The sequence below is a fragment of the Narcine bancroftii genome, chromosome 14 (genome assembly GCF_036971445.1).
Source record: "Narcine bancroftii isolate sNarBan1 chromosome 14, sNarBan1.hap1, whole genome shotgun sequence".
In the NCBI taxonomy this organism is placed as follows: Eukaryota; Metazoa; Chordata; class Chondrichthyes; order Torpediniformes; family Narcinidae; genus Narcine; species Narcine bancroftii.
In genome coordinates, this window is record NC_091482.1 from 25272875 (window position 1) to 25286130 (window position 13256).

Here is a 13256-nt window from a genome sequence, read left to right on the forward strand (position 1 = left end):
AGCCAGCTCAAAAAACCTTCCTACATCTATCCTATCCATACCCTTCATAATCCTATATGTTTCAACAAGATCTCCTCCCATTCTTCTGAATTCGAGCAAATACAATCCTAGACGATTTAATCTTTCATCATAAGTCAACCCCTTCATCCCAGGGATCAACCTAGTAAACCTCCTCTGGACCGTCTCCAAAGCCAGTATATCCTTCCTCAAATATGGAGACCAGAACTGGACACAGTACTCCAGGTGCGGTCTCACCAGTACCTTATACAGTTGCCACATTACCTCCCTACTCCTGAATTCAATTCCTCTAGCGATGAAGGCCAACATTCCATTTGCCTTCTTAATAACCTGCTGTGCCTGCAACCTAACTTTTTGCGATTCATGCACAAGCACTCCCAAGTCCGTCTGCACAACAGCATGCTGTAGTTTTTCACCCTTTAAATAATATTCAGCTCTTTTTTTCTTGTCAACGTGGATAACCTCACCCTTACTAACATTGTACTCCATCTGCTAGACCTTTGCCCACTCATCCAGCTTAACTCTATCCCTCTGCAGACTCTCCGCATCCTCATTACAATTTGCTCTTCCACTCCATTTGGTGTCATCTGCAAACTTGGCTACACCACATTTTGTCCCCTCCTCCAAGTCATCAATGTAAATGATGAACAGTTGTGGGCCTAAGACTGACCCCTGCAGTGCCCCACTCTGCCAACCTGAAAAACTCCCATTTATCCCGACTCTCTGCCTCCTGTCAGACAACCAATTTTCGATCCATGCCAATAGACTTCCCCGGATTGCACTTTCCTGTAACTTACTGAGAAGTCGCTTGTGCGGCACCTTATCAAACGCTTTCTGGAAATCCAAACATCAACCTGTTCCCCTCTATCCACCGCACCCATTATATCCTCAAAGAATCCTAACAAGTTTGTCAAACAGTTAAATAAGTGCAAACTAAATATTTCCTGGTAACGTTCTCCAAGTCTTCCCTCTCACTCTGGACTTGCTTACTCCGGACCCTGCACTTCCACTGTTCTCCCACGGGGTGACACCCCCGAGCTTTTAGCTCTCACCCAAGAACTCTGAATGTTAACCAAGGTGAAGTGTAACCGAAAGTAGCAATCTTTTTGCATTTAAATGTTACATCTCAAATACAAGGTTGAAATGATAACCTATTCATTCAAGCTGCAAATCATACACGTATTGATTGAAAATATCCTGATTAGTTTGCAGCAGGTTGGGAAACACATCAAACTCAAAAAAATTCCAAAAATCGAATCCAATATTTGAAATGGGAAGGTCCGGAGGCGCCGCAGTTTAGTGCACAAAACGCAGGAGGGAACCCAAGGAATAGGACCAACGTTTGGGGCCTGATCCCTTCTGTTTTAGGGTTTTTAACAGGCCGAGGGCAGAGCCACGGCACTGCAGAACCCGCGGAGTTTAAGCCTCAAAAAATGCAAGCAGAACAGGACAATCTGCAGACACCGCGGTTGAAGTGAAAAACCACGCAGGAGAAACTCCGCCAACTTCACGCAGCAAAGTTTCGGGCTCCAGCCCTTCATCAAGGGGAACCTGCTGAGTTTCTCCAACGTTGTGTTTTTAATCCCTTAACAAGTACCCGTAGAGAAGCCAGGGTGGAAGCCGAATTTGGGACGGTATCGTTTTCTGAGAGAGGGGGTGATTGGGGAATGACTGGGTCAAGATCCCCAGCACTCGCGTGGGGGGGGGGAATGATAGGGAATCAATCACCAACCTGTTTCACCAACGTTTCTCGCATGGAGTGGCTAATTGAAAACGTGGACAATCTCCTCCGCGGACTGGGAACGGGACCAGAGCACCTTCATGTCGTTTTGCTACATTGCTTTGAGACATTCGCTTCTTATTCCAGAGACAGCAAGTGCTGGGGTCCCTTTGACCCGCCCAACGGGGGGAGGGGGTTGCGTCCCTTTGACCCGTCCAGCCAGGGGGGGGGGTGCGTCCCTTTGACCCGTCCAGCCGGGGGGGGGGGGTGCGTCCCTTTGACCCGTCCAGCCGGGGGGGGGGGTGCGTCCCTTTGACCCATCCAGCCAGGGGGGGGTGCGTCCCTTTGACCCGTCCAGCGGGAGGGGGGGTGCGTCCCTTTGACCCGTCCAGCGGGAGGGGGGGTGCGTCCCTTTGACCCGTCCAGCGGGAGGGGGGGTGCGTCCCTTTGACCCGTCCAGCGGGAGGGGGGGTGCGTCCCTTTGACCCGTCCAGCCGGGGGGGGGTGCGTCCCTTTGACCCGTCCAGCCGGGGGGGGTGCGTCCCTTTGACCCGTCCAGCGGGAGGGGGTGTGCGTCCCTTTGACCCGTCCAGCGGGAGGGGGGGTGCGTCCCTTTGACCCGTCCAGCGGGAGGGGGGGTGCGTCCCTTTGACCCGTCCAGCGGGAGGGGGGGTGCGTCCCTTTGACCCGTCCAGCGGGAGGGGGGGTGCGTCCCTTTGACCCATCCAGCCGGGGGGGGGGGGGGGTGCGTCCCTTTGACCCATCCAGCCGGGGGGGGGGGGGTGCGTCCCTTTGACCCGTCCAGCCGGGGGGGGGGTGCGTCCCTTTGACCCTTTCCAGCCGGGGGGGGTGCGTCCCTTTGACCCGTCCAGCCTGGGGGGGGGGTGCGTCCCTTTGACCCGTCCAGCGGGAGGGGGGGTGCGTCTCTTTGACCCGTCCAGCGGGAGGGGGGGTGCGTCCCTTTGACCCGTCCAGCGGGAGGGGGGGTGCGTCCCTTTGACCCATCCAGCCGGGGGGGGGGGGTGCGTCCCTTTGACCCATCCAGCCGGGGGGGGGGGGGTGCGTCCCTTTGACCCGTCCAGCCGGGGGGGGGGGTGCGTCCCTTTGACCCTTTCCAGCCGGGGGGGGTGCGTCCCTTTGACCCGTCCAGCCTGGGGGGGGGGTGCGTCCCTTTGACCCGTCCAGCCGGGGGGGGTGCGTCCCTTTGACCCGTCCAGCGGGAGGGGCGGTGCGTCCCTTTGACCCGTCCAGCGGGAGGGGGGGTGCGTCCCTTTGACCCGTCCAGCGGGAGGGGGGGTGCGTCCCTTTGACCCGTCCAGCGGGAGGGGGGGTGCGTCCCTTTGACCCGTCCAGCGGGAGGGGGGGTGCGTCCCTTTGACCCGTCCAGCGGGAGGGGGGGTGCGTCCCTTTGACCCGTCCAGCGGGAGGGGGGTGCGTCCCTTTGACCCGTCCAGCCGGGGGGAGGGGGGGGTCCACCCCTACCACTCCCACTCCCCAAGGCTCCTTAATCAACACAAGACTCGGAATCCCGTGTTCACGTGTCGAGAAATATTCTCCCTTGAAATATTCTAGTAACAGCCACCCCCTCTTGTCCCGGGAGAGGAGAGGAATTACCTAACTTTAAGTGAGTGGTTTTCCAGACACTCGTCCTTCGTCTAATACTGGATCAAGTCCTTTCTCTTCTCGGCCTCTGGGGCTATTGGGAACAACTTCTCCAAGGATCAATGCAGGTGGAGCGAACCCTCGCTCCAACTTTCATCAAAGCACGTTCTTCGACGCTGAAATTCCTTCCGCGTTTCCTTCTGCGGGATCAGGATGCTGGGACCTGTGGCATTCGCGTCTTTCTTCCCAGGGAGAAGCGGTGCCCTGGCCCGCACACCGGGGGGATCCAGTCCGTGTTTTCTGGGCATCCTGCGGTCTCTAATTTGCTGCTTGTTCGTTTTCTTTGCAACAAGTTTTCATTTTTACTTCTGTACAAACTGAAACCAATATCAGATGTAGTACTAAGAATTTATTTTAAAAATAATTAATGTCTTTAGCTATTGCTAACATCTGTTATATTGTGAATAATTGGTTATTATTGAATCGCTCAGAGTGGAAGATCTGAGTCTTGCCCAACATTTATCAACTGCCTTAAAAAGCAAGGTCTTGATCAATCTGTCAGTTTCTGTGAATTCTAATAAAGCCAAACGTTGAACAGAGGATACATAAAAAGTTTCAGACTCAAAGCATTGCCTGTCCATTTTCTCCCCATGGATGCTGTCCGACCTGCTGAGTTCCTGAAGCCTTTCTTTGTCTGCTCGCGATTCCAGCATCTGCAATGTTTGTGTTCTTTCCTCCACCTCTGTTGGATCTGCACCCAGGATGTGAGGACTTCCATGCCACATCACCAGAAATGTTCTCCTTCAAACAACGTGGTTTCCCTTCTACCACCATCAACTTAACCGCATATACTCCATTACCTACACATCTGCCCTGGCAACTCCGTCCCCATGCCCAACAAGGACAGGATTCCTCACCCTCACCTACCACCCCACCAGTCTTCAAATGCAACACATTCTCCTCTGCCATTTCTGCCACCTACTACATGATCCCACCACTGGACACATATTCTGTTCTCCTTACCTCTCTGCCTGCTGCAGGGACTGCTCCCTCCATGACTCCTTTGCCCCTTCCTCCCTCCCTACTAATTGTCCTCGGTACTTAGATGCTCCACTTGTGCCCACACCTCCCTCACCACCATCCGGGGCCCCAAGCACTCCTAAGCAGTGCTTTTCAAACTTTTTCTCCTCATTCACATACCACTTTAAGTAATTCTTATTCCATAAGTGTTCTGTGATTAGTAAGGGATTACTTAAGGTCGAACGTGAGTGGGAAGGGAAAGTTGAGAACCTCTGCTCGAGACCCAATTGTTACTGAAATATTTTGCTTTAGAAAATTGTCATTGGCCCATTTCCTTTGGAGTTATGAAACCGTACATATATCGAGTCAATTAGGCATGATTAAAACAGTGGTCTTCAAACTTTTTCTTTCCACTCACATACCACATTTAGCAATCCCTTACTAATCACAGCACACCAGTGGCATAGGGAAATATTTAAAGTGATATGTGAGTGGAAATTAAAAAGTTTGAAAACAACAGCTTTAAGAGAAGCAGCATTTCACTTGTTAATCTGCAGGGGGTCATCTACTGCAGCCACTGCTCCCGTTCTGGTCTCCTCTACATCGGAGATACCTGACACAGACTGGGGGATCACTTTGTTGAGCACCTTGGCTCTGTCCCCGCAATAGCATAGTGGGAAGGGAAAGTTGAGAACCTCTGCTCAAGACCCAATTGTTACTGAAATATCTGGTCGGTAAATGAGATGCACGGTGGTAATTCAATCAGTATTACATCAGAAAATCTGATGGAATCAGTGAATCTGAGAGGGTAGATACAGAGACCATCTACATTGCTGACTCCTCTTTTGACCAACTATTGCACTAAAATAAATTTTAAAATTACATTTTCAGTTTCTTTGTTTTGTTAGTGGCCTATAGGAGATTTCCTTTCTTATTCTTCCTTCACGTACCCTTTGCTCACCTGCCTTGGTTTTCTTGGCAAACAATTTCAGACTTACAATTGTACAAGACTCGGTTTCAAAGGAGAGAGTTGCAGACTTCATTTACTCTTTGCACTTCCTGAAATTTTAACAGCCACATCCAATCTTAATTCTAAAAGCACTCAGCAGCTTCAGCCCCCTGCCTTGGGCTTCAATTCTAGAGAAAATAATTCCTATTAATTCCCTTAAACATTCTGAACTTTATAAGACTAGTTTATGTGAACTAACATTTTAAATTCAGAATCAGAAGTTATTGTCAAGAAATGTGACGAAATTCGTTTTACAGCAGTATCACATTGCAAACCTTTAGATAAACCACTGTAGTGATAAGTTTCTTCCATTGTATATAGTTATGATTGACTACTGTACATATGGAGCTGGCCCGCATACCCTATGATTCCTCCTCTGTGGTCCTGGGCATAAAGGTTGAGCCACCTCTCCCTTCCCGCCATTCCTATACCTGGCCAGCAAGGTTCTTCTGTACATTAGAGCCTATCATTCCCTCTGCCTAGTCCTTGTGCTTACTGGTAGTGCAAGACAATCACCTTACAAAATAAAGAAAAAATAGTGCAAAAAAAAAAGAAAAAGACCAACTGAGGCCAATGTGTTTGGTTCATTGTTCATTCAGGAATTGGATGGCAGGGGAGAAGAAGCTGTCCTTGTGGTGCTGAGTGCTGGTCTTTAGGTAGGGGTCCTTGAGAATCGAGGCTGCTTTCGTAAGACTCCACCTTTTGTAGGTGTCCTCGAAGGAGGGAAGACTGGTCCCCGTGATGTCGCAGGCCGACTTAACAACCCTCTGGAGATTTTTTTCACCAATGAATGCGACTCAAAGTAGAGTCCAAGCATAGCTTTATTTGACTGGTAGTTTGATCTCTGCCCTTTTGTGTTCCAGCCACCATTAGACTTTTTAATTTTTTATACCTTTCTGAATCAGTACCCTCAAACAATGACTCATGGCCTCCATCTAGACACAATTTATATTTGAGTAGAAAGGGGTTTTCAGCCCTGTATGATGCAAACTTTCAAAAAGCAGTCATTCCCTTTCGAGTTTTCCAGGACAACATCCATTAATTGCACTAATCATCTGAGCAATTATTAGATACTTCGGTACTTTTAGCACTGTTTACAAATAATTCATTTGGGATTAGTTAAACGCATGCAAACTCCTGAATATAAAATATAGAAAGAAAAAGCTGGGAATACTCAGCAGGTCAGGATGCCTCTATGGGAAGAGTTAATGGCTTCCACCTGAAACCTTAGGCAGTTTTACACAGCTGCAGAGAGCGGAAAATTTGCGCAAAATGTTCTGTGTCGCTGGCAGTGTAAAAATGTCCCGACGGAATTAATTTGCTAAATGCCATCCAGTAATTTTTCCTCCAAGACCCCTACACGTTTTTACGGCACGGCTGCAGTCTGAGTTGACCACAGGCACTCCGTGTGAGACTGGGCTAATGAATACGACATCCACCCACGTTCGCCCTCTGACAAACCCCGCAACACAGGAAGGCGGTGTGAAAGTGCTTCTTGTGTAAACGGCCACTCCGGAGGTAAGACTGCAAATTTTTGAATGGGATTTTTCCTTTATTTGTGTAAAAAAACAGAATTAACTTCCCATAGGTGCAGCCTGGCCTGCTGAGTATTTCCAGCACTTTCTATTTGTATTTCAGATTTCCAGCATTTACACCATTTTTATTTCCCACCTGCAAAAGCAGTGGATTGGCAGTGGATTGGCAGTGACAGGATTGCAAAATTTGAGATAATGAAAGTAAAACAAACTTTAGAAACAACAAAGCAGTGAGATAGTCATCTCATTTCCTGTCACTCTGGAAGCCTGACTGAGCATCTGCTGGAGTGAGAAGGGATGTGTTTCCAGTGCCGGATACCAACCTCATGATATCAGGCATTATGTATTTCTAGGAGAAATTCATCTATCATTTTCCATACTCATCCTCTCGTCAAGTTTATTGTCATCTGATTGTATAAGTACAACCCGATGAAACTGCGTGCCCTGGACCTCGGTGCAAAACACGCAGACACACAACCAGACATAACACACATACAGACAAACAGTACATATACAGGACAAGTATTTCATCTATGTAAATATTGTTTCTTGAATATGAGATTCTCGGATGGTTATTGTGAACAGTTCCTCAATGCGTCTCAGACTTTTCACATATCTTCACAGCTCATTTCCTCACAAAACTTTCGAATCATTAGAAAACTTTGGTACATTGTTATGATTTGAAAAAGTTCACTCAGTCGTCTTGATGTTCTGTAACTTGCTCATCTGAAATCTCGTACAAAAGTAGTAAGTTAATTATCATCTGACAACTGGACAAAACAGCTTTCTATGGTCCTCCATGCAAAACTATGCAAACGTACATACAGACGTAGCACGCATACAGACAAATAATTCATATGCAGCACATACATGCATAAATAGATAGATATAAATAAATAGATATTATTAAATAAATAGTAGAGCCTCAGAGGGATTGTATGAGCCATTCATCAATCATTCAGCAGTCTCACTTCCTGTGGGAGGTAGCTGTTTCTCAGTCTGGTAGTTTTGGCTCCGATACTCCTGTATCTCCTGCCCGGTGGGAGAAGCCAGAAGATGTTGCATGCCAGAATTGGACATTTTGCTCAAATTTTGGCCATGGACATTTTGGCGATTTTAAAAACAAAATGTCTTTTGTAGCCCTTCGGCCATTTTGGCGCTGACAATTTGGCGCTGGCCTGGCTCCTCACCCCACTCACCTCACTCACCCTGAAACCCTGGTGTTTCAGAAACTCCCTCCCACCATGAAACTGCTCCCCCAGTGAACATTTTGGGATTTATTGTTAGACTTGTTATACAATTTTGACTTGATCAATTTTTAATAAACAATTTAATTAATATTTTTTACAACAACTGGATTTTTTAAAGAGTGTTTTTAAATTTTAAATAATTTATAATTCAATTATATGTACTTAAACTTACAATAAATATATCATTATAATTTACAAAAGGCCCTTGTTTCTGATTGTTCCCCAACTGTCTTTAATAATTTTAATATATCACTATATAAACTATGCAAAGCTCTTATTTGCTGGGGGAGTGATTTCCTGGGGGGTTCTGACGTTGGAAGTAAATAGGGAGTGGGGTGGGGGGCCATGGGGGAGGAGGAATGACTTTTAATCAGTTGTAGTTTCAACACTTGTTTGATTTAAATGGAAGATTCAGCTATTTAAATTGAAGATTATGCCCATTCTCATCATAAGATGATTTTGTATGGATGTGGGTCATGTCATTTTCAATCTTTAAGGCTGTTCTATGCTTTACCACTCTTTTGTGTTAGTATTGTGATTTCGCTGTTCGTTTTGGAGAGAACGGGTGAATTAATTCTAAATGCACACTACCCACTCTCCTCCCCTCACCTTCACTCTTTCGTTGACACTATTGTTCTCCGTGGAAGGTGTAGCAGGATAGTCAGCCAGCAGATGATGAGTGGGGTGGGTGGGCCAAAATGTCCAGTGCCAAACTGTGACTGTCAAAATGTCTGGTGCTGAATTGTGGGCTCCATACTGTGAGGGCCAAAATATCACGTGCCAAAATGTCCTAGGCCTGCTGTCTGCAGGGTGATGGGGGGTCTTCAATTATTTTGCGAACCACCTTCAGTCAACAATCCTAGTAGATCCTAGTTGGTTGATGAGGCCAACTACTGTTGGGTCATTCACAAACTTGATGACTCTTTTGGAGCTGGATCTGGTTTTGCAGTCGTGGAGCAGTAGCATGGACAGGAGTGGGCTGAGCACACAGTCCTGAGGTGTGAAGGTGCTTGATGTTCAAATGTTCCCTTTAGGAAGTCCAGAATTCAGTTACAGTGAGGGATGTTGAGTCCCAGTGATGAAAGCTTCTCCACCAGCTTCTGGGGAATTATTTAACGCAAGCTGAAGTCAATGAACTAGTCAGGGTGGAGGAAAACCAATTTCTGTTGCTGCATCTTCCCCTCACAACCTCCATCCAACTCATGCAGTTGGTTTTCCAACTGTTTCCACCACCTGATCTAACAATGTGCTGCAAAGTTGGGTGGAAAGCATGTGTTGACATGGCAAACGAAGGTGGGAAACTGATGCCATGCCAAGCACAACATGTTGTGAGCTCGAAGCCAAGGGATGGGTAAGTCCTGCTATTGGACCAGCAAAAAGAGGAGTGGCTTAATTGAAGATAGTAAATACAAATACTCCCACCACAAAGTGCGATTTCAGATAGAATGTTCATGGCAGCTGCAGTCAATTCAGAATGAGCTTTGAGCATAGTATTACCTTTTAGGTAATCCAGCATTCATCTTGGTGAGCAATTTTGCTTCAAAGGTGTGGAAAACCACTGTTATGTTATGATTGGACACGCCTTCCGAGACCGATCCAACCCATAGCCCCTTGCATGCTCCCCATTCCACTCTGCCTCGATCAGTCAATGAGATTGACAGCTGTTCCAGTCAATAGTTAATGAAAGCCTGATAGTTTCACAACTCCAGTCTTTTGTGATTATCGAAGGTGGATCAAAAGGCAAGCCATGTTGGGGGGAAGTTTAAAGACTTCTCAGCCATACCTTAAAAGAAAATTTTTATTTCCTTTTAAAATATTTTTATAGTTTAATAAAAAAATCCTTTATACATGGTCTTCTAATTAATAACATAAATCAAATCATATCACATACAGATCACACGAAAATTGTAAATCAGTATAACCATATTTATTTACTTAATTTATCCCATTCAAAACATCGATTTCTATGATTATATTGAGTTAACAGTTAATCCATTCCTCATAATATAGCCAAAATTAATGTTGAATAGATAAAATATAATTAAGATTCCCTTATATAAAAAATGAGATTTTATACTTCTCAGGAATTTTTGTCTTATTCTGTGATATCCACAGTTAAACCCATTTTCACCTAGTTTATCTCTACCAATAAAAACAAAAAAGAAATAAAAAAAGGAAAGAGAACCCCTCTCCCCACAATAATCCAACCCCTCCCTCTAAACAAGGTTAATATATATATATATAAAACACGATCTTGGGAAGGCGATGGTCCTCCATTCTGGAGACGTGACCTACCCAGTGCAGTTGGATCTTCAACAGCGTGGATTCGATGCTGTCGGCCTCTGCCATCTCGAGTACTTCGATGTTGGAGATGAAGTCGCTCCAATGAATGTTGAGGATGGAGTGGAGACAACGCTGGTGGAAGCGTTCTAGGAGCCGTAGGTGATGCCGGTAGAGGACCCATGATTCGGAGCCGATCAGGAGTGTGGGTATGACAACGGCTCTGTATACGCTAATCTTTGTGAGGTTTTTCAGTTGGTTGTTTTTCCAGACTCTTTTGTGTAGTCTTCCAAAGGCACTCTTTGCCTTGGCGAGTCTGTTGTCTATCTCGTTGTCGATCTTTGCATCCGATGAAATGGTGCAGCCGAGATAGGTAAACTGGTTGACCGTTTTGAGTTTTGTGTGCCCGATGAAGATGTGGGGGGCTGGTAGTCATGGTGGGGAGCTGGCTGATGCAGGACCTCAGTTTTCTTCAGGCTGACTTCCAGGCCAAACATTTTGGCAGTTAAGAAAAGGTACAAGGACTGCCTAAAGAAATCTCTTGGTGCCTGCCACATTGACCACCGCCAGTGGGCTGATATCGCCTCAAACCGTGCATCTTGGCACCTCACAGTTTGGCGGGCAGCAACCTCCTTTGAAGAAGACTGCAGAGCCCACCTCACTAACAAAAGACAAAGGAGGAAAAACCCAACACCCAACCCCAACCAACCAATTTTCCCTTGCAACCGCTGCAACCGTGTCTGCCTGTCCCACATCGGACTTGTCAGCCACAAACAAGCCTGCAGCTGACGTGGACATTACCCCTCCATAAATCTCTGTCCGCGAAGCCAAGCCAAAGAAAAGAAAAAAAATTATATATATATATATATTTATATTTATTTATTTAAAAAATCAAATAATGACTTTCAGATACCAGACAGGCAAGGGTGGATTAACAACCACCTGGGTTCCTAGGATGACTTTTAATGTGGCCCTCTGGGGTTGGCATCATGTGGGCATTCGCGGGCCATGCCCCACTCACCTCCTTCCAACTCTCTCTCTCTCACACACACACACACACACACACACACACACACACACACACACACACACACACACACACACACACACACACACACACACACACACTCAAAGTTGTGAGTGCCACAGCTTGTTGGCTGGTTTTGTGGAATTTTTCCAGACTCAGTAAACTTAAGGGCAAATTAATACGTTATGGTGGTAAATTTAACTTTGCAAGTAAATAGGGAGGGTGGGGTGGGGGGCCATGGGGGAGGAGGAATGACTTTTAATCAGTTGTAGTTTCAACTCTTGTTTGTTTTAAATGGAAGATTCAGCTATTTAAATTGAAGCTTATGCCCATTTTCATCATAAGATGATTTTGTATGGATGTGGGTCATGTCGTTTTCAATCTTTAAAGCTGTTCTATGCTTTACCACTCTTTTGTGTTAGTATTGTGATTTCGCTGTTCGTTCTGGAGAGAACGGGTGAATTAATTCTAAATGCACACTACCCACTCTCCTCCCCTCACCTTCACTCTTTCGTTGACGCTATTGTTCACCGTGGAAGGTGTAGCAGGATAGTCAGCCAGTGCACAAAAAACAGGTATGATGGAACCATAGATAGAACCATTAAACCATAGAACAAACACTACAGCACAGAAAGGCCATGAAAGGACCCTTAGGGCAGAAAAAGCAGGGGGACACCAGCAGTAGTCAGTGGACGTTGTACAACAACAAGCCGCACACAATTTGACTTGAAATACCCCCGCATTTCAACCATTCAGCGACTAATGCAATTTGCAAACTCTGAGTACAGTACAATTCCCAGAAACTGTTCTGTCGTTCATAACTTAAACAACATAAATAAAATAATTAAAATGATCCTGCGGCTGGCAGTCTGGCAGAGCTCTGCAGCAGGAGGCAGATGGCACAGACCTCAGGCTCAGACTTGCGCACGTGTTTTTCAAATGCATGGTGTGAGCATTGATTAACTGGTAGCGACTGGTGGAGGCCGAGTCCTCACTGCTGATTTGGTGCTCGCAGCTTCTGTGTCCGTGAGGCAGAGCTTTGATTGAGCGACTGCAGGAGATTGACGACATAACATAACATGCATAATAAAATATCATGAAGACAAGTTTATATGAATCAATTATAGCAGACCTTTTATTCCCTATTATTATCTTGACTGAGTAGGTGCTGAAGTCTAGGGGCTCGGGCCCCCTTACCCTCCGGGCCCCAAGGCTTCAGCCTACTCAGACATTGGTTTTCTCAGAAGCCATGTAAGGGATACTAGTCAATTAGTGGTAGATGATTCTTCCCCAATTTGCCAGCATAACTCTTTGATAGAGAGCTCTATGGACAGGGAAAGCTACCATGAACTTGGAACTACCAGCTACATGAAATTGGCTGTACGTGTCACTGGCACAACCAATGACTGACCTGGTTAGTATTGGGTTAATATTACTGACATCTTCTGAAGAAAGTTACGAATTACTGAGAGAATCTGTTAATCTTTGCTCCCCACTCGCTTCAGAAAACGATATTAGTGCGACCCTGTTACGGAGTCAGTGATCAGGATCAGGGTTCGAATCCCAAGCTGTCTGCAAGGAGTTTGTACGTTGTGCATGGGTTTTCCCTGGCGGCTCCAGTTTCCTCCTAATTAACCTACAACCAGGGCTTGTAGATTAATTGGATGCAATTGGGTGGCACGGGTTTGTGGGCCAAAGTGGCCTGTTACTGTGCTATATGTCTAAAAAAAAGATTGGTCCAATGTTTATTAACAGTCTTAAAATAATACGTTTGAAAGCATTAGCATTAAACTAT

At 46.1% G+C, this 13256-nt stretch overlaps 1 long non-coding RNA gene across 1 annotated transcript in view; it reads right to left on the minus strand.

Moving 5' to 3' along the window:
* LOC138749714 (uncharacterized) overlaps positions 1-1964 on the minus strand; it is a 42696-nt gene extending 40732 nt beyond the window's left edge. Inside the window, exon 1 of the long non-coding RNA XR_011348839.1 lies at positions 1751-1964. This is a non-coding gene — a long non-coding RNA (uncharacterized lncRNA). The remainder of the gene's footprint in view (positions 1-1750) is intronic.
* Between the last annotated feature and the right edge of the window lie 11292 nt (positions 1965-13256).